Genomic DNA, 22354 nt, shown 5'->3' on the forward strand with positions numbered 1-22354 from the left:
CTTTCGACGCCTCCATCTTTATAAATTACATTTTTTCTTGCATGAAAAAAATTTATTCTATCGAGAATAACTTTACCTCACCAATTCAAAAAATAATGTCCAATATTTTCGTTTCTGGAAGGAAAAGAGTATTTTCAAAAGATCTGTTCCATGGAAGAGGTACAAATTCTAATCATCAGATAATAATTTTATTAAAAGAAATCTAAATTAAGAAAGAACTATTCGTTATTATCATTATTCGCTCATTTGATTCAATCCCAGCTATAGGAATATTGTTTGAATTGAATGTTAGGAGTACGAACTGGATAGGAAGATTTTGTTTTGTATAATTCAATTTTCATATGCAAGAAGTTATTCTGTGAGTATTTTTCAGAATCATTCACTTTATTTCATTTTTTTTGGAGAGCCCTTCTTTTGTATGAAGATATCCGTATTTTAAGAATTGATAACAGCCATCTAGTTGAAGTCACTTCTGTCAAATTAGTTGTCATTCATTCAGTCTATTTTGCCAAATCATTATGAACAGATATAGCATTCAACAATATGTGCAAATAATAATCATAATCGTCCCTTCTAAATGACTATTCTCCATGTGCTAGATGAATTTGAGTCCACTGATTCGGTGAACGATCGCGTCGCTATCAAAAATTCCGCCTACCGTGTATCACAACTTGGCGAATTTTGCGTCGTGAATTGCGCATGTTCCCATAGAAATTTCAACCACCACAGGCAACGATGTGTGTGGGCTGAAAGGGCTCTTGGCAACTGACCCTAATTTTCATGAAAAAATCAACCTCAGTGATGAGGCTCATTTCTGGATGAATGGGTATGTGAACAAACAGAATTGTCGAATTTAGGACGATACCAATCCACATTAGATCTCAGAGCGTCCAATGCATCCCTAAAAAGTCACGGGTTTCCATTCTGGGTTGATGGCGTCATCAGTCCATACTTCTTTGAGAACGACGTTGGCCACGCCGTTACTGTCAACGGCGAGCACTATAGGTTGAAGATTACTAAATTCTTTGGAAGTGAAGGTGATGTGAACTGGCCACATATATCGTGTAATTTGAACCCATTAGACTTTTTCTTGTGAGGTTTTCTTGAGTTGCAGTTGCAGAAGTTGCGAATGAGCTACGAACCACAGCGGTTCTCAAAGACAATATAACCCATACCATTGGTCAAATTCAGCCTGAGTCATGGAATTGTATTCTCGTTCCAAACGATTTTTGATTTTGGATGAACAAAAAATGATGGAAAAAAATCACATGAATCAGTCACATGGGTAAAATACTCCATTAATTCGACCAAATGTGGAAAGAGTTTTTTCAGCTGCGACTTGTCGGTCATCAGAACTGATTATCGGTCTTTTATTCAACACGTTCCGAGTTTGTTTGAAAGTGGTTGATAATGTTTCGTGGTGAATTTCTTTAGTTTGGACTTCCATGGTGTAATATGATATAAATTGATTTCAAATCCCTGGAAAAATCTATAAAAAAATAAAAAGATCAGCTAAAAAATAATAATTAAAATAAGCAAAAAACCTGAATTTCATAAATTCACCTCACGATTTCATATCCAAAATTTGTGGATATCAAATTGTAAGGTGTAGTTTATGAAATTACTATGGATCTTCATCAAGTAACGGCCGAAACAATCAGGAAAAAAACTGAAATTACAATGAAATAAAATGCAAGTAACAATCGAAACATAAAAAATTGAACTAATAACACTAGATGGAAAATGATATCTTCAACAAGTCACACGGAATCAGGAATCCAACCACCATCAATGGACTGAGAGAGGAATCATCAAAACTGTAGTAGACCGTTCTTTCTGGCTCTGTAACTCAAAGAAATGTCTCAAAAAGAAAATAGCCATCATCAAAAATGACCTTCAACGAAATCGTAACATCGAAAAGGTGGTGGTGGAACAGACTTTGGCTAGAAAACAGCAAGAGCCTGCTGTCCAAGTATAACATCAGAACCCGCTTCAGATCTGGAAACACTATTCGTAGCAGCCTCATGAAAATCAGGCCACCAACCGCGAACTGTGATTCCAAGAATTGCATTTTCCGGATACCCTGCGAGTATGGAGAATCATGCATCAATGAAACTGTGAGGCAATTGAAAGTTAGCATTGCCGAGCACCAGAAACACACACAGCGAAGAGAAACTAGCAAATCAGGAATAGCAGAGCATGTTTGGATTCATCAACATAACATCAAGTGGTCTCAAGCTGCAATCATCCACAAAGAGGAACACTGGCTCAGGAGAAAACTCGAAGAAGGTACATATACGTTGGCTAACAGCGCATTCAGCCAAGCTAGAGTTACGCAACATGATGACCTCTGACTTTATGCATCCAACTGTCAACTACGAACTACGAAGTACTATTCCCGAGTACAGAGGACTGGATCCTGTCAGAGAAGGAAATATTAAGAGCAGATAGTTGTTGGTTCACAGATGATCTTAACACCTTTCGGTTCTGGTGCAGGTGTTTTCAGTCGCAGACCCAGGACAGAGTTATCTACCTGCCTAGGAACTTATGCGACTGTATTTCAAGCGGAATTTTACGCTATCGAATTGTGTGCGGAGAGATTGGATAAATCCAACCTCACTCACAAGTCGATAAGAATATTCTCGGACAGTCAAGTGGCGTCGGAAGCTCTTGGCTCCCACCAAGCTACGTCTAAATTGGTAACAAACTGCCAAAAAAGACTCTCATCGATGGGAAGACTAAACAGATCGTTTCTGGTCTGGATTTTCTGCCATACTGGCCTGGAAGGCAATGAAGCTGCTGACTCTCTTGCAAAGGAGGGTGCTACAAGTGGCTTCATTGGACCAGAACCTGTCATTGGCATCGCTTTGGGCTTTGCGAAACAAACACTGAACACCTGGATGGCAAGAAGAGCTATGGACTTCTGGCAGATCTTCCAGGATTGACTCATTCCAAGACGTTTATTCACCCTTCGAAGCTTGATTGCAAACAGTTGTTGGACTACAGTAGGGATGAACTACGATGTCTATCAGGCCTTCTTACAGGTCACTGTCATTTGAATCATCACATGCAGAGACTTGGACTGTCGGAAGACAGTGTGTGTTGCCTCTGTCTGGAAAATGATAGAACAGCAGAGCATATATATCAGGTTCTTTGAGTTTGGCAGATCCGTACTCTTACCATCTGACCTGAAAGACCATGTACCATACAAACTAATCGGCTTCTTTAAGAAGCTGGGTTTATTTGGCCGAGTGTGAATAGGTGTGAGCCACAATAAACCCTTGTGGGTTGCGGTGGAGGGTCGAATAGACCCACTTACTTTAGACCTACCTACTTACCTACACAACATATAGAAACCTTTGGGAAAGAAAGTTTTTGGCTTTCTACTACTCCATCTTGATACAAAAAAAAGAAGGATGAGGGAGTCTTCCAAAGAAAGGAAGGAAGTAACTCTATACATGGATGTGTAGATCATGCAAAGAAGTTACTTTCAGACACAAACTGGAAGAAAGTCCTCCTGAAACAGCTACTTCCATATAAACATTGAATTATACGAAAGAAAAATTATTTCGAAACAAATACTTCTCTATGAACACTGAATTATACAGAAGATACTTTTCTCTACTCAGTTTGTATTTCAAACATTCGTTGTGGAATTAAAATCAGATATCATTTACATGAGTTCTACTTTAAATGAATGGTAACAAATTGCACTTACATAGAACACTGCCATCCTCACTGGTATACACCGATGTTTCGCCTTAAGACACTTGCCCTAAGGCTCTTCAGTACCAAATTGGATAACATTATAGAAAATACATACACTTCATTCATGAATTACGATTTTTTAATGTCACGGAATAAGCTTGATCTGCTTATGTCATCGATGACATCGTAAAGACATTCATTCACCTATTTGATTCAATCCTATTTGATTCAATAAGCAGATCAAGCTCATTCCGTGACTCCAAAAAATCGTAATTCATGAATGAAGTGTGTGTATATTCTATAATGTTATTCAATTTGGTACTGAAGAGTCTTAGGGCAAGTATCTTAAGGCGAAACATCGGTGTATACCAGTGAGGATGGCAGTGTTCTATGTAAGTGCAATTTGTTAACATTCATTTAAAGTAGAACTCATGTGAATGATATCTGTTTTTTATTCCACAACGAATATTTGGAATACAAACTGAGTAGAGAAAAGTATCTTCTGTATAATTCAGGGTTCATAGAGAAGTATTTGTTTCGAAAGAATTTTATCTTTGGTATAATTCAATGTTTATATGAAAGTAGCTCTTTCAGGAGGACTTTCTTTCAGTTTGTGTCTGAAAGTTACTTCTTTGCATGATCTACACATCCATGTATAGAGTTACTTCCTTCCTTTCTTTGGAAGACTTCCTTATCCTTCTTTTTTTTGTATCAAGATGGAGTAGTAGAAAGCCAAAAACTTTCTTTCCCAAAAATTATTCACTCCTAAAAAATATAACCCCTTCAATTCATATAGAAACCTATAATCAAGCGGAACACAACCAACTCCCGCCAAACGGTCAGCTCGCGCTAATACCGATGAAGCGGTGAAAGGGAAGACGGGATAGACCTATACATAGTCAGATCCCGGAGAAATAAGTCCAGTCATTACTCGAAGATGATTATGGATACTAACAATCGAAACTCGGCTTGGAATTTTTCAATTTTTCTTTTCTGATAATTTTTAATAATTTTTTAATAATTTTTAACTTTCATTTAGTGTTAATAGTTCAAATTTTTGATTTTTCGATTGTTGCTTGTATTTTATCCCATTGTGATTTCAGTTTTTTTTTGCTTGATTTAATTGTTATTTTTCAGCTGATCTTTTCAATTTTTTATAAATTTATTCAAGGATTTCAAATCAATTTATATCATATCAAACAATGGAAGTCCGAACTAATGAAATGCGTCTCAAGTTGACAAAATCGCATGTTTTCGATTGATAACTTATTTAAAATTTAATTTGATATTATTCTCATTTTCTTTCAATAATTATTATTTATTATTATCAATAGAATGTTCGTTTCAGTTTTCAACTGAAATATACGGGGATATCCTTGTGCAAAAATACTTTTGAAAGAATTTGTTCTGACCTTCATTATCAATTCCCAAATGCATCGGTTTCTCCCCCCATGGCAATTTTTGTACTTCGAATAATATGACGAGATAAAACTTCAACAATATCCTTATTAAAAAATCCATTCGAGGATTTGTCACTTCACCCTGACACGCTCTCAACATGGGTGAAAAATGTGTTCAATCACAGGAAAATACTTTCAAAGCTCCTTGTTCTCGACCATCGGCACAACTTTCAAATAAAAAAACAAAAGCGACGAGTAAAAGTTTTCCACTAAATTGCGAAGAAGCCAATGCGCTCCCATTTCCCAATAGTACATTATTTCGTACTGGTCTATAAAAGTTCACGCTTTGTTTCAGATCACCGGGGCCGGAGGAAGCTACTTGGGGGATGTCAACGTTTCCGCCATACTGGACTCCTTCAGTGTCAGCTACGACAAAAGAGTAAGACCGAACTACGGAGGTGAGTCGTTGCACGGAGTCCAAAATATTTATTTTGTTCGGGAGTGCGGCGGACGCCCGGCCTGCATTGTTTTTGAGTTTCGGACAGGGTTGTCAGATTGAACGGAATTCACGAGAAATATAATTTTGATATCATGTTGATTCGTATATTCATTACATGATAAAAAGAATACTGTGTTAGTATGTGGAAACGGTTGAAATATTTTTGTTTGTTGTGCATTCTACTTATTGAAAGTTGGAAAGAAGAATATATCTGCCGTTTATAAAGGCACAACTTGATTCAATGAAAATGTTCAGAGTAGTTACAACTGAGAACACCTCATCATTAAAACTTTCAAACCCTACTGATATCCAATTTCAATTTTCGCGAGTTTTATATCAACATGCAAGTATAGAAATCAAAAAGATAGCTGAAAGTAACAATTATATTGAGCAAAGAAACCCTGAAAAAAATCAAAGTGAAATAAATTGCAAGTTAAGAATATAACAAATAAACAATAAATTGAAATAAAAAATTAAGAGATTCCAAACCAAGTTAATTCACGATGTTTCGATTGTTAGTACACACAATCGTCTTCGGGTGATGACTGGACCGATTCCTCTGTGAGCTGACTATTTATAAGTCATTCGAGTACTTTCATCTATCTCTTCTTGTCTCTTTTCGCTTCACCTGTTAAGCGATAGCTGACCGTTTAGCGGGAGTTGGTTGTGTTCCGCTTAATTATAGGTTTCCATATGTTGCGTATCTCTACGCTAACTTGGCTGAATACATACGCAACATATAAAAACCCATAATCAAGCGAAAACTGGACAACTCTCGCCAAACTGTCATCTCCCGCAAATACATGATTACCACGAACAAAAATTCTCAAAAAGCTCTTTAACAAGATAGGGAAAATGTAGATTTTATTCAAAAAATTTCAAGTCAATTTCAATATAAACAGTTTCGTAAAAATTGAGAAAATTCAGAAAACCATTGGAAAACTCATCTGTAAACACTACTGGAAGGAACTGAACTTTTATTCAAGTGTCATGGATAAAATGAAATTGACAAGTTGTGAGTGTATCGAAAATTGAGAAGATTATAGGAATTGAATTATAAAAATGTGGACAATTTGAATTTTTCATCAGATTGGAATTTGTACATCAGTATTGAACTACAAAAGGAATAATTTTCTAGTCATTTGCCAAAAATCTAATTTGCCACTGTGAATAAATTGTCAAAATGGAGTATCAAGTTTTCACATCTGATTCGTAAGCAGCGAACAAAAGTACATGAGTCTGATGATTTTTTCAACTAGCGTGAGTCTGTTCTATCGAAAAATTTTTTTTCAACAGCATTATTCATTTCTATCAGTCTATTGTTTGTCATGGAATATATAACATTTATATCACCATATAAGTAGTATTGAAACTATCTAGTTTCTCAAATCGATGGCAAATTGTTAAGGGGCGTCCACACTATGCCGATCAACAAGGTCGTTCGACAATGTCGAACGACATAGGTGACAGTTGTCTCGTCCACAAATAATACTGCTATGTGGACGTATTCTATCAGTCGACTATAAGTAAAGTAAAGTTGACTATAAGTCGACTATAAGTAGAGTTGAGTGAGAAGAGAGTGAGTGAGAAATATTCTAAATGAATTATATCTAGTGGAACAAGCAAAATAAAAACAAAATGAGTGATTAAGATGCTCCTGTTGCTGCTGCTACTGCCATATTTATGTCCACGCCTATAAACCAACATGTACATCATTCCAGGAGGTTTTTTATTCGACCTAGTCTTGTAAATGGGAAAAAAAGTACAGTACAACTGAATTTATGGAGGATTTATTGTTGGATGAACAATTATTTTCATTAGACAGTCGGAAAAATCCATTTCATTCGGGTTACATTCGACTCGACATTTGTCGATCGAATTAGTCGATTGACACGTCCATACTACGTCGACTGTGTCGATCGACCGCAGTCGATCAGCATATTCAACATAGTGTGGACGCGCCTTTACATTTTCAGATATATTCACACAATCGAAATCGACGAATAAACAAGTTGATACTCAAAGTACTCTGTATATGAGTTGTATAAATATATACATTCACATTTCATTATATATACAGTCTGTAGTGCATGATAGATCACAATATTCCAAGCTATTTGGGGTGGAATAGATCATGACATGAAACATCTCAACCGTGCCGAGTCAGTGGAGCTTAAATAATCTTAGAAGGCCAAAATAATATGGAATAATGAAATTTTGCAAATTAGGTCAAGTATAATATTGATTGAGAAGTGACCATTATCACAAATTCACTGGTGAGTTTTTTTCTCAGCATTTTTTTTTGTTTTTGATTTCCAACGTAACTGGGGAGTATTATAGAAATGTGTTTATAGATCATAGACAATTTCCATACTGAGTGATTCAATGCATAAATGTAATTACCAATCAAAAATGGAGGGATTTCATACGAACCATTTCCAAAGTACTGAATCATTTTTTTTTTCAATTCTACCTCGTAAGTGCATGATGATTGTATAACAAATATCTACAGTGGCGTGAAAGTTGAAATATGAGATTTATTCAACACGGTATATGGTATTCAATCTTGATAACACCCATATTTGTTTTCTAATGTATGGTTTCCGTCAAACCTTCGAGTTATGATTCAACTGTTGACACATACTAACACAATGCGATAGTCAGCGCACATAACAACATCGCATGATATTTCCCCAATTCTCCTGATTTCCGCCGCGACCTGGCAACGCGCTATCTCACGCCAGCGTCGCCGATATCGCGTGGCGACCGGGCGGCCGTTGTCCCACGCGGTCCGCGTCGGCAGGGTGGGGCCAGATCGATGCTCGGGAGGGTTGCCATGCGACGCGCTTGTCTGCTCCAGACCGCCATTCCGCGAGCTGCCGCTGACCGGGCGCTGTTATGGCGCCACCGCCACCGCCGAGACGCTGTGCTGATGGGAAATTTTACGGGACCCCTGAGGGTGTAGCAGCCCGCCGGATGTGATGAGATATGCACGCCGGGATTTCACGGAAAGTTCATTTGTTTGACTACCCGACACGTGCTGGGTGATGCTTTTTCACGGGGAGGCTCGATTCGTTATGGTTGTGGGGGCGGTATGATTTGAGAATTTCAACACTCCGTCAAAGTGGGCAAATATATCAAAACATGTACAGGCTCATCCTAATCAAATGCGCGTCATTTATCACTATTTTATCATCGAGGATACCAAATCAATTGAACTATTAACATTTCTATGATCCTGAGATGTGAGAAACGAAAGTTATTGATTTTCGCATTCTTCACTTCATGTCTTTATCCTTTTTTCCAACAGATAATGATTTTCCAATTATGACAGTATACAATTTTTTTTGCAAAGTTGAGAATGAACAAGCTATTAGAGTTGTAGATCAAATAAATGTACTACATGGGCTAAAAAGTCTCGGGCCTAACACATAGATGGTACTAGTCTTATTGCATCTATCGCCTTCTCAGTTAGTACTAACCTTCAAAAATAGCGTTTGAAATTTCAAGATGTTCTACTCATAAGTTTGTGAGCTATTGTGCTGAGAGTGACACTACTTTTGTTATTTTCAAAACAATGAATCAAAAACAATTTTTTATTTTAATTTTACGTTGCTCCTTGATGGGAAAAATACCGTTCAAGCAAAGCAATGCCTTGAAAAGTGTTATGAGGACTCTGCTTCAAACGTGGTCGTGGAGACACCGATGATGCAGAACGCAGTTGACGGCCAGTTGAGGCAGTAACACCAGAAAACATTGGAAAAATCCACAAAATCGTTTTGAATGACCGAAAAGTGAAGTTGCGTGACTTAGCTGGCATTGTGAAGATATCGAAAGAACGTGTTGGCTTTATATTACATGAGCATTAGACTATGAGAAAGCTCTGTTAAAAGGGGGTGCACTGCGAACTCACTGTTGACCAAAAACAAGAACGTCTTTATGATTCTGAGCAGTGTTTGGCCATGTTCAGACATAACCGTGTTAGGAATCACACATTTAAAGGTGAGACCTCGTTAGTCCTTAGCTCGAACAAGTTTTTCAACTTCTGAGAGTGGTTGTATGGGGGCGGCAGCTGACTAACGGAAAAAAGATTTTAAACAGATTTAAACAGAATAAACCGGAATGTTCGCGTCAACATATGACAATGGATGAAACATGGATCTATCACTTCACTCCGGAATTAAAACGATCGTCATCTTAGTGGAGAGCAACTGGTGAACCTCTTCCAAAGCATCCGAAAGCACAACAATCGGCTGGAAAGGTTATGGCCTCGGTATTTTGGGCTGTATGTAGTGTAATATTCATCGGCTATCTTGAAAAGGAAAATAACATCAATAGTTTGAACGCCGAATTTGCGAAAAAATACCGCTTCTGAAGAAAAAGAAAATGCTCAGTGTTACAAATTGATTGAAACGATGGCAAAATTACATGAAATGGGCTTCAAGTTGCTCTCGAATACACCATATTCGTCAGATCTGGATCCCAGCGACTACTGGTTGTTCGCAGACCTCAAAAATGCTTACCGATAAGAAATTTCGCTCGAATGAAAAGTTTATTGCCTATTTTGAGCCAAAAGATTGTCTGGCTCTTGATGGAGATTAAGAGAATAAAGCTCATTTTGAACAAAAAACAAAACGTTTTCTATCTCAGGCTCGAGACTTTTTAGCCCAGGTATATTAAGAAACAATTGATTGTGTCTCCATAGAATGTCTATCTGAATCACATGTCGAACTGCTATGAACGAACATTAGGTCTTGATCAGAATATCTTCGGTAATGACGAACATGTTTTGCTACTTGGCGATTGACTTGTCCACTTCTTGCGTTTTTTTTCTTCCGAATTCAAAAGGCACCGAACTAACAATATTGTTTCATGTATAAGGTCAACAGGTCCTTTGTTAGATAATCCATATTTTATGAGACCCAATTTAGGTTGTCCATGATTGCTTCCTTTTGTGATCTAGCGCCTCACATTCGCTCATATTTCCCGTAGCTGAAGTTTCCATTGTACAGCCCCATTTTTGTTCGGGTGCCTTCTAATCAACAATGGCAAGAAAGTTGCCCTGTGATTATTCAGTTTCTTTTCCAGACATTTTCTTTAATGTTTTTCCGTGTACTTCTACAGGTATATTTCCTATCACTCTGAAGAACCCTCCATCATCTGGTGTTTCCTGGCACTCAGCATGGAGTAAATCTATTATTGTGCTGTTTGTTCAGTTTTGACACCCCAAGTTAGTTCAAATGTCCCTTTTGGGCTCAGTATGTAGCCTGTATCTCTATAAAAATACTGATCCACCTATCGTTGAGGCCTCAATTACATACACCTCCACTTAAAAGACGAATAGCTATCAACCGAGCGGATAGCTGTGATACAATTTTCTCCCCTCATAGTACGTTCCAGCTTTCATCACAATTCAGTTTTTTCACTTGTTTGTATACCCAGTTTTCCTGCAAAGTATATTTTTGGGATGACTGTTCATTCTCTACTCTTCGCGCCTCAACACATCAATAGCAAAGATTGTATTGAAAGTATTAGGTTAAGTTAGGTCTGGAATGAGTGGGTCTATTCGACCCTCCACCGCAACCCGCAAGGGTTTATTGCGGCTCACACCTATTCACACTCGGCCAATTAAACCCAGTTTCTTGACGAAACCGATTAGTTTGTATGGTGAGTGGTCTTTCAGGTCGGATGGTAAGAGTACGGATCTGCCGAACTCTAAGAACCTGATTCGGTCCCCAGTGGGGCAGGCACAAATTATATGTTCTGCTGTTTCATCATTGCCCAAACAGAGGCGACACACACTGTCTTCCGATAGTCCAAGTCTCTACATATGATGATTCAAATGACAGTGACCAGTAAAAAGGCCTGTTAGACATCGTAGTTCATCCCTACTCTAGTCCAATAACTGTTTGGTATCAAGCTTCGAAAGGATAAACGCTTTGGAGTGAGCCAATACTGGAAGATTCTGCCAAAAGTCCATAAATCTTCTTGCCATCCAGGTGTTCAATGTTTGTTTGGCAAAGCCCAAAGCGATGCCAATGACTGCTTCTGGTGCGATGAAGCCGGTTGCAGCACCCTCCTTTGTAAAAGAGTCAGGCCAGTATGGCCAGGAATCCAGACCAGAGACAATCTGTCTTCCTATCGAGGAGAGTCGTTTTTGGCAATTTGCTACCAATTTAGACGTTGCTCGGTAGGAGCCGCTTGAAAGTTTACTTCGATGTCATGTAGTTCATGACCAGGTTTGATGTTTGTTTCGTCATATTTCTCGAAATTTTCCTGATATTTCCTCATAACTTGATGATGGCAGATATTACTAATTGATGTTTTTCGTTCGTTTGATGTTTTACTTAACAGAAAAATTCAAATAGAACCAATATGGTATACTGTAGGCTCAACTCGTCAATTGGAAATTTCGAAACATTTATTATCCTGTTACGTAGTTAACAATTATCATATGACAAATCAATTGAAATGAGCAGGGTACTGCTGCTATTCAAGTGAAAAGCATATCTGCAAGCATTTTATTTGTGAAAATTCTTGCACAAATATCCTTCGCCTGCTCCCACTGGCTAGAAAATATTCTGTTCATTAAATCATACGGCTGGTTCGAGGTTTGTTATCTTTCTTTTGGTTTGTCCCATCATATCTTATGATGAAGTGCACGGAATTCTCAAAGAAAGCAAATAAATGTTTACCATTTCGAACAGCATCATGAGAAAGTCTAGAGGACTTTCTTCAAGTCATTAGTTTTGATAGAATGTGAGTAATTTATCTATTGTTCCGTGGTCCGCTGGCCACTGGCATCGCTGGTTGAGAAAATTAATTCATTCCGGTATATCCCAGTATCAATATTTTTTGCGAGCGAAATAATTGGATGAAGCATTATCAGTCCATTGAGCATTCGTTTTTACGATCTGAACAATTTCTTGAATGTACTTGACCTCAAAAGTATTCAAAATCACCTACTGCGGTAGAATCGATGTTCATAATTGTGGGAAGGCGTTTTATTGGACCCCACAGGACATATTTCGGTGTATCCTTTCCGAAGCTCTGGTCTATCAGGTATATTTCTCATAGTCGTAGGGGATATAGAGAATCATCCTTTAGAGTCGTAGGGAGCTGTAGAGAATCATTCTTCAGCGCCGTAGGGGGCTGTGTGTCATGGTTGAGTGTTAGAAACGCAAGTTTTTAAATCCAAAAAATGAAAGTTCGTCACTTTAGCTTCTGATGGATAGAAAGATGAAAGATCTAGACTTTTTCAATGGCCTTTTGAATTTTTCGAACCCATTACCATTGACATTATAGCTTTTTGAGAAATGGAACTCATAAGAAATGCTACGCAAATTGATATTTGACAACAGAAACATTGCAAGCTATATTCGAAGAGTCCAACAATGAAATTATCTAAAAGAACAATTCAATGAACAATGGTTTTGAAAGATGAACGTTGGCATTTTCCATTAGTTAGGAGAAATAAATCACCATTTTCTCAATATTGAGAGGGATCTCTCACTCCCTCATAACTTCTTCATTTTCGAATAGAAAAAAATATAATTTGCTTTAACAATTGGAATATTATTCCCTGTCGGAACGGACAGTGATTTTTTTCTACGAATAAGCCCTTCCTCTGAAAGGCAGCATATTTTTACTTCTTAAAAATTACGACTCTGAAACTAGAAATTTCGAATATAACCTCGAAATCTCAACTTGAATTTCGAAATTTCGGCTTTAGTCCCAAAATTATGACTTCCTATTAAAAATTTTGACTTTTTTTTTTGAAAACTTCTCACATATAGTCAATGGGCATACTTTAAGACCGGCAAATCATCTAAAGGAAAAATACGTTCAGGCAAAGTTTCCCTTCCTTATACGAGGAATTGGGCAAATTTCGGATATGCGGTTGGTTACTTCGTTCACAGGCAGATAGGGCGATGGCAAACCTGTTGTTTGTTGTCCGTTTCAGCCTAATTCGAGAAATGATACTCTGAAGGAATTCTATTTTCGATTATCGGAAATCATCGACACTACCTTGCACTGACAAGTGGCCAAACAGCCCGAAACAGGTCTGCAGGTGTGTTCCAATAATTGAAAATCTATTTTGGCAGTTGTGTCGCCAACCGCATATGCAGGAGTAACTTCAGTGAAAAATCCTGCAATAACACCTGTAGGATGTAGTTCAACGCCAGGGAGTAGTTGTTTTCTAATAGGTGTCAGTCCATTAACCTACAGTGTAGGGAGTTGAGACTGGCCTGAACGAACTGTTCCTTCAGATGATTTTCTTTTGAAAATTTCGACTTCAGTTCAGAAATTACGAGTTCCATTTCGAAAATCTCGAAATTTCAGATTTGAAATCGAAAACAAAACTTGAGACTCAATATTTCAGTTTCAATGTCAAAATTTCTTTCTCAAACTCAAAATTACGATTTCAAAGTTGAAATTTTGACTTTAATTTCGTGATTTTGATAATATGACTTCAAAATCAAAATCTCGAGTTTGAAGTCGCAATTTCAAAATTTAATTCAAAATTTCTAGTTTCAGAGTCGTTTCCGAATAACAAATAATGAAAATATGTGGCCCTTCTGCATTTCCGCACTACTGTTCTTCGTTTCTTGCATCTCAATGAGTGTGAAATTTCGAATAACAGTTTGTTCTGTTTCTGTTAAAAATCTGTTTTTCCGTTAACCAGTTGTCGCACCTCTACAAACGACAACCCTCAGAAATCGAAACTTATGCGAGCTAAGGATTAACGAGGTCTTACCTTCTAACGTGTGATTCCTAACACGGGTTAGACGATAGCAAGTGAAGATCGATCGTTCAGACTAAGGCTTGAACCACCGACCAACACGGCAGTCAATTCGAGTGAGTGAACAAATCACCCACGCCGAACCGCTTGGCTACCGACCGATTCGAGTGATTCAGTATCTTCAATAAAACAAAATTTTAATGGTAATACCGAGTTCTGATTGGCTAGTGATCTAAGAAATGTGAACCATTTAAGGGTATATCATTACAAACAATTATTGTTATTATTATTATTGTTATTGTTTATTTTTACCGTAATATTCGCTGGTCAGGCCCTATCCCTCGAAGACCTGATACATTCGGGTGGGCGCGTCAGCATTATCAACCAACAACCACTCTCCACACTGCGGGATAGGTGATCATTGGGTCCGTGAATCATGTGCTCTGAGCAAGATTTCTGTCTGAGTGCGGTAAGCCGGTATGATCTCAATATTCCATAGTAGAGAGCGCATCATTCCACCTAGGACTCCAATAATCGGAATATCAATTTCGACAGAGTGGTCTGCGGAGTTCGAAGAGAAAATCTTGATATTTTATCCTCCTCTTTTTGGATGATATTTGTCTCTCCAGGAACTGAAAACTCCACGACAAATATTGTCTTGCTCTGATGGTCGAGAAGGGCTACATCAGGCGTATTAGCTTATAGGAGCCTGAGGGTGGGGAACGACTAGTTTCAATAAATTCGGCACTTCTCGTTCCCCACAACGATTCAATATTCTTCGGAGTTGCTGACAAGAATTATTGGTAACCATGTTCATTCTTGATTATATAAGTTTGTATTAAAGAAACTCGTGAAAAGAGTGAAAATATAATACAAAACTGTTGATTAAAAAACAATGTTTGGAAATGCTCATTCCAACATCTTGAGTCATGTGAATAATTCACGGATCCATAAAGATCAAATCAAATTCCACATCCATCACAAACATTCCATTCAGAAAACACAACACATCGAAAGTAAGGAAACTCTTCTTATGAATGCTTTCAAAACCACTCGAGATCTCAAATTATGCAAACTGGAAGAATTTACCGAAAGATAAATATTTTCTCTGGCGGATTGATTCAAACTTCCACGAAATGGAAATTTCAATCACGTCTACGTTAACTCTTTGACTCCGGATTTCGCGGAGTAGGCCAAGTCTGTTTGATTTCCCCACGAAGTAACCAAAAAATAAGCTCTGCCTTTTCTTCGATCCATGACAGCGTGAGAATTTCTGTGAAAGAAATAAAATTGATATTGTCGGGATGATAACATCTTTGGGTGTAAAAACGCTATCTCCTTCCTCCGTGTTTGGTGGTAAGCATTCTTTTTACGCCATTTTTATGTGGTCTATAAATCACATTGCCTCGTGCTACACTATCTCACAACTTCACCATAATTATAAGGATATTTCTTGAATTCTGGTTACCCACGAAAATATGTTCTTTTTATGGTCTGACTTCATTAAAATTGTCGACAGTCAGTCTGTTATAATCTGGTATCCTGGGATTCATAATTCAAAATAAGGGTGTTAAATTGAACATGAAAATACTCATTTTGGGGAAATGTAGCAGTATTTACGTCATAATATGTGCCTATATTCATGAGTAGTAAAACTCTCAATTCATCAATTAGTGGAACCCATATCGAATTGAAAAATGATCCAATTATCTTGTATGTAAAATAAGATTTAGAGTAAGATTATAACATTATTATAAAAAAATCAGTCAGAAGACGCGAAAAACATATTTTAGTACAACTGTCATTAAAAGAGACATTTTTAATGGTTGTCAAGAGTAGTGATTCGAAAGTTTACAAAGTAGGGTGTTAAAAATATTTTAACACTAGTGTTAAAAGTACATAATTTCAACATGATTTTTTTCGACCGAATAGCAATAAACAAAACATAATTATTAAATTTTCAAGAGAGTTTTATTATGAACAATAGATATAGATACAATTGAATTCTGTTACAAATGTATTATATACGTCAATTACATTATTATAATTATTATTTATGAACATAATTATGAAGAGTACAATCAGAACAACCGCTAATATTGATACCTTGCGATGTTGAAGAGCCTCGTGATATATTTGAACTATTGTGGGACAAGAATGGCCTAAGTCCATTGAAAAAGAAGAAGGTGGATCAATCATTTGCGACTTAACCTCGACAGGACACTGATGAATATACATATATCTCGGCTTGTTTCGAATAGCTTTCAGTTCCATACTGAAATGAGGGCCATGCATGATCTCATCAAAATGATGTGAAAGAGGAATAGTTCTAAGAACCGAAGCAGCATTGCCACGCTGAATAGCAATACTAATTCTTTCTTTCGAAAAATAAGTACAACGGTAAAAAACCATAGTGTGACATCACTCAGCGCAGAAAAGGTGTTCTCGTTCTTTTAACCAATAGAAAGAGGGGTACAATTCTATCGTTTCATTCTCTCGAAATTAACACTCATCAATACAAAAGATATTACTTCTCTTTCCAATGAATATACATTCAAAAAATCTTACATAAGCTAGCAAAGTAACAAATCCCCAGACCCAAATCCAAATATCGATAACTCGCAAACGGTTATTGATTTCAAAAAAAGTGAGTCATTGTGGAAAATACAATTTGAAATACTATTCATACGAAAAATCACAACACTCACTAATTTCATTTGAAAAACAAAGTTAATAACGTCTTCTCCGTAGCACTATTGGTGTTTTTATCAAAAAGTACTGAAAATGATTCCTTTTTGCGAAAGTTTTGTCAGACTCTGATATCTTGGCTCGTTCAAGAGTTGAGAAAGGGGGACTCTTCACATGCACCCTGTATATCAGTGTGTCGTCAGCATATTGACAACATCTAAAAAAATTTTGATAACATTTTGAAATTTTCGAGTATAGATGATGAATAACCAAGGACCTGGAATGAAACCTTGAGGAACAACGTCATTTATGAAAAAACAGCTTGCATACTATTATGTAAATCAGCTCGTAACAACCCGAATGACGTGAACAATATTGCATAACAATTTATATATTGGATATCGCGTGGGCGTACAGTACACAGGTGAATAGCTATTGCCTTTCAATTCTATCCACTCTTATCGTCCTGAAAATCTCATTTCCCTTCAAAACTATCATTCGGTGTTGTCACGATGGAATCAAACAAGTGTATCATTGATATTTCCCTCCGGACTCATATCAGATCTGTGGGACGGATGGAATTGTATCGAATTCGATAATATTGGAAACATCTGGGACCGACAATGATAGTGTAACATACAACTCGTAGCACGAATCCGTGGGGCATCTCGAACCAGACTAGTACGAGACTGTTCCCCATAAGGTCATTGAATTTTATTTGACCAATTCTATTTGAAACGATGTGTATCTGTCAAATGTGAAAAAAATTGAAGTTACGTCGATGAAAGTGATAATTTGAAAGAAGAACATCGTTTTCTGAGCTGAGTTGATCATTATCCGTTAATATGAGCTGTATAAGTGCAATGGACCAAACTGATACACAGTTTGTTTAAAATATGTTTGAAATATGGTGAAAACAAAAAAAATTTTTCCGTTAACCAGCTATCGCACCCCTACGAACGACAACCCTCAGAAGTAGAAACTTGTACGAGCTAAGGATCAACGATGTCTTACCTTTTGACGTGTGATTCCAGTATCATTGGCATCAATGACCTCAAACCAAAAATCACCGAACAAGGAGTGATTTCAAAATTATTTTTGGAAACTCATCTGGCTTCCACTTCTTCATCAATCCTCAAATGATGAAAAATGTTATTTTTCATAAACCAGTTATTACTCCCATACGTTTGAGAATGCTTCAAAGTCCACACAGTGTGAGATGAAGAATTACCTGGTCTCATCTCCTAACATGCGATTTCTACCTCAATTCATAAATATGATAAATGAACTTTTCAACAAAAATGTGTAGATGATTCGGAGGAGTTTGTTTTCTGATACCTTCAGTCGTGAATAACGGAATCCATGAAAATCTTCATTTTATGTACCAAACATTCATAATATAATTGAGAAACGTATCATAGACCAAAACGACACAGAATCATCATTCAATCCCAAGACATCTGGGCTAACCATCTCAGCAGTAATGGATCCAAGAGAGTGAAGGAAGTTATCACCCCATAATTCTCTGAACAACGAATATCATTCTAATTTGAACTACCTCAAAACTTGGCCCTTCACATTTCTGTAGCGTTTATACACTAAGAAGACTGATTCGTTATACTACCCAAATTTTAGTCAGCATCCTATTGGGTGTACTGGAAATATTGATTATTTGATGTAAGAAACATTTCTCGATGGTTGTGTGGGTAGATTTTCAGATTTCCAGAAAGTGTAGCAGCAGAAAGAACAGTATCTAGATTGTTGAAACCGAAACATATATATGGGCGAACATGGCCCAGAAGAAACTATCTATAACTGAACATCTATACAGGTACAAGAAGATACTTGAATCTTACCTGAATTACTTATCTACATCTGTGGAAGTATTCAGAATGATTTTGGCCTTTCGTCACAAAACGTTTCACAAATGTATTGAAAACACCTTCAGGTACTGGTGGAGGTGTATACAGCGTGACTCACGGTCGATGGTAGGTTAGACGTTTCTGGAAAACGCAAAGCATGATTTTTCTGGAAATTTCACCTCTCACATTTCCTTACCTGTTTTATCGAAATTAAATATTTTCAGCATTGCGGCGTTGCCACTTCCATCAAAAAGTCCTAGCAGCTTAATTTTTTTCAATGGAATACCCCGTATATTAATACATTTTTGGAATCGCTCTGGTATTTTAATACTTTTTTGTTAATAATGTCCTATACCTATCTCTATCTGTTTTCAAGATAAAAAATAAATTGTACTAAATAGAGTCCAAAACATAGCCTTAATTGAAATTAAGTACATCAGTACTCTCAATTCATGAAAAAATGGTATTTTGATGATAGTTTGGACAAACTCGAAATATTCCAATAACACCAAGAAATCGACTCCATATCAAACAGGGCATGCTAAAATTACTATTATTTACATTGTGCATAAAAGTAGTCAAAAGTTCATTTTTTCAAATAAAACCCCCTGTATATCACTCGGTAAATTGAAAGATGGTGGAAAATGCTTCAAGATGATATATCATGTCCCTATACCTAAATCGTCAAGTTTTCTCAATAAAGTCGCTTCTTCAAGAAACATTTTTTTTTTTTTTAGAATTTGGATTTAGGTAGCAGTGGAATTATCAAGCTTATAGCATATAATTATTTATTATACACATGAACAAAGTGATCGAATCAGTCATTTATAGGTGAAAAGTAAGATTTTGTGTGCTGAAACATGTGAAAGTACAGACAATAACAGAATAGGATGATTCAAAATAACAAAATTTTAAACAAAATATCACACTTTCACAATAAATGCTAAAAATATTGTCCATTACATTCTAAACACTTTAAAATGTTTTTTTGTACGCGACTTCTGGTTGCTTTTTCAATTTCCTGAGGATCCAGATCTTCAATAATCCGCACTATTCGCCGTCGCAATTCTTCTTTGGTAGGCACTGGAGAACTGTATACTTTTTCTTTTGAAACACCCCATAAAAAAAGTCAAGTGGCGTGAGATCGGGTGATCTCGGTGGCCAATCCCACGGCCCTAAACGCCTAAACCAACGATCGTCGAAGAGTTCGTGAAGTTTCCTGGGAACTTCCTGGGTGAAATGAGCTGGCGCTCCGTCCAGTTGAAACCACGAATTCGTATATTCCTTCAAAGGCAAATTTTCAAGAAAATCGGTTACAGTCGTCCTTACAAGTTCTGACATTGATTTGATCACACTGTCCGTGTATAATAAATAATTTCATAAGAACTTCGTTTGAATAATCAATATTTCCATTCATTTTTTGCGATTTTTTTAAACACCGTCAATAACCATTTATCAATTACTTATAAAAGTCACCAAACTGTCATAAGCTTGATATTTCCACGGCTACCTAGAAATCAAATTCTTTAAAAATTATTTTTTGTACAACTTTTATTGAAAATCTCTTTGATAGAAACACTTCAATCAGAACACCTACCAAGAAATCATTTAGAAAAGTTCACACATGCAGTTCGTGCTATTGGTAATATTAAATCCCAGTGAAGTTACTGACGATGACGAAATAGTATTCAGTCCAACTGTAGGAAGTCCTTCATGACTAACCAATAATCCTCCTTAAAATAACGTGAGTTGGCGTATGTAGTTGTAACATATGCCTTGTAATCCAAAGATCGTGTGTTCAAATCCTATGGACCCTATACTTTTTTTAATTATCAACAGTAACGTTATACAAAAAAATTTGTATGATACATTTGTTAAAAGTGATTTTATTTTGCTCTTGAGTTTGCTCCACTTGCTGACGCTCGTTTTGCAATAGTCACCACTCACAAAATAAAATGCCACTTTCATCACTTGTAGGTAAAACGTGAATAACTATTTTTCCACAAAAACGGCTTTATTAAGAAAACTTGACGATTTAGGTATAGGGACATGTGTATCATCTTGAAGCATTTCTCACCATCTTTCAATTCATCGAGTAATATACAGGGGGTTTCATTTGAAAAAATGAACTTTCGACTACTTTTATGCACAATGGAAATAATAGTAATTTTAGCACGCCCTGTATGATATGGAGTCGATTTCTTGGTGTTATTTGAATTTTTCGAGTTTGTCCAAACTATCATCAAAATATCAACTTTTCATGAACTGAGAGTACTGATGTACTTAATTTCAATTAAGGCTATGTTTTAGACCATATTCAGCACAATTTATTTTTATCTCGAAAACAGATAGAGATAGGTATAGGACATGATCAACAAAAAAGTATTGAAATACTAGAGCTATTCCAAAAATGTATTAATATATGGGGTGTTCCATTTGAAAAAATATAATTGCTAGGACTTTTTGATAGAAGTGGCAACGCCGCAATGCTGAAAATATTTTAGAGCGATAGAACAGGTAAGAAAATGTGAGAGGTGAAATTTTCAGAGAAATCATGCTTTGCGTTTTCCAGAAACGTCTAACCTACCATCGACCGTAAGTCACGCTGTATAATCACAAACCAAAGAGACAGAGATATTAACCTGCATAGGGACATATGCAAGTGTGTTTCAAGTGAAAATCCAGCTATTGATTCATTCAAAAATATCCTTTGACATCCAAGCAGCTCTGAAGGCTTTCAGCTCTCTGATAGTAAGATTTAACAAATTTTATGTGGTCTCGATTCTGGTCTGGGTGATAACAACGCTGCTGACATCTCTGCTGCAAGTAGTTTTATCGAGTCGGAACCTGTCGTTAGCATCAATCCAGACTTTGGACTGGACTACAACAAGAGTTTCAGACTCCTGTTGTATATTTACCATCATTATTCGATTCCGAGGTGGCCGTCTAGCAGACCCACTATTAGGATACTGTCATCTGAATCATCAAAAACAAGGATTGTTGATTGATGATAGAATAGAAGAGCATATACTTCGTGCTACCTGACCTGTAAAATCACTCATCAGATAAAATAGTCGTCTTTATAGAAAAACTGGATTCAGTTAGTCGAATTCGAGTTGGTGTGAGCCACGATGAACCCTTTCGAATTGTAGTCAAGAGTTCACTTAGAATCCAGTCTACCCTAACCTACCCTTTTTATAAATTACTGATTGATCCCGATATATTTGGTTAGATCATGGCAATTTTTCTTTAATTTTTGTTAAGTTTTGGAAAATATTCGTTCTTTAAGCTCGTTGCCTCAGAGATACTCACAGGGTTTTTATCAAAAAGAGACTATGAGTACTCATCGACAGAAAATACAAGAAAAATAAACTATTCAAAATGTTACTATTGTAATGATGATAAGAAACTTTTGACCAGTCTTACACTATTTTTGGGCCTACCAGTTTCAAGA

General features: G+C 36.7%; 1 protein-coding gene across 1 annotated transcript in view; it reads left to right on the forward strand.

The window, feature by feature from the left end:
- The first annotated feature begins 5475 nt into the window (after positions 1-5475).
- The window catches only part of Rdl (Resistant to dieldrin), a 164443-nt gene continuing 147564 nt past the window's right edge, over positions 5476-22354 (forward strand). The window contains exon 1 of the mRNA XM_074176320.1: positions 5476-5566. The gene's annotated coding sequence lies outside the window, so the exon portion shown is untranslated. The remainder of the gene's footprint in view (positions 5567-22354) is intronic.

Source organism: Leptinotarsa decemlineata, unplaced genomic scaffold (assembly GCF_025532065.1).
Source record: "Leptinotarsa decemlineata unplaced genomic scaffold, Ldec_3_MD MMD2_tig00001719_RagTag_RagTag, whole genome shotgun sequence".
NCBI lineage: Eukaryota > Metazoa > Arthropoda > Insecta > Coleoptera > Chrysomelidae > Leptinotarsa > Leptinotarsa decemlineata.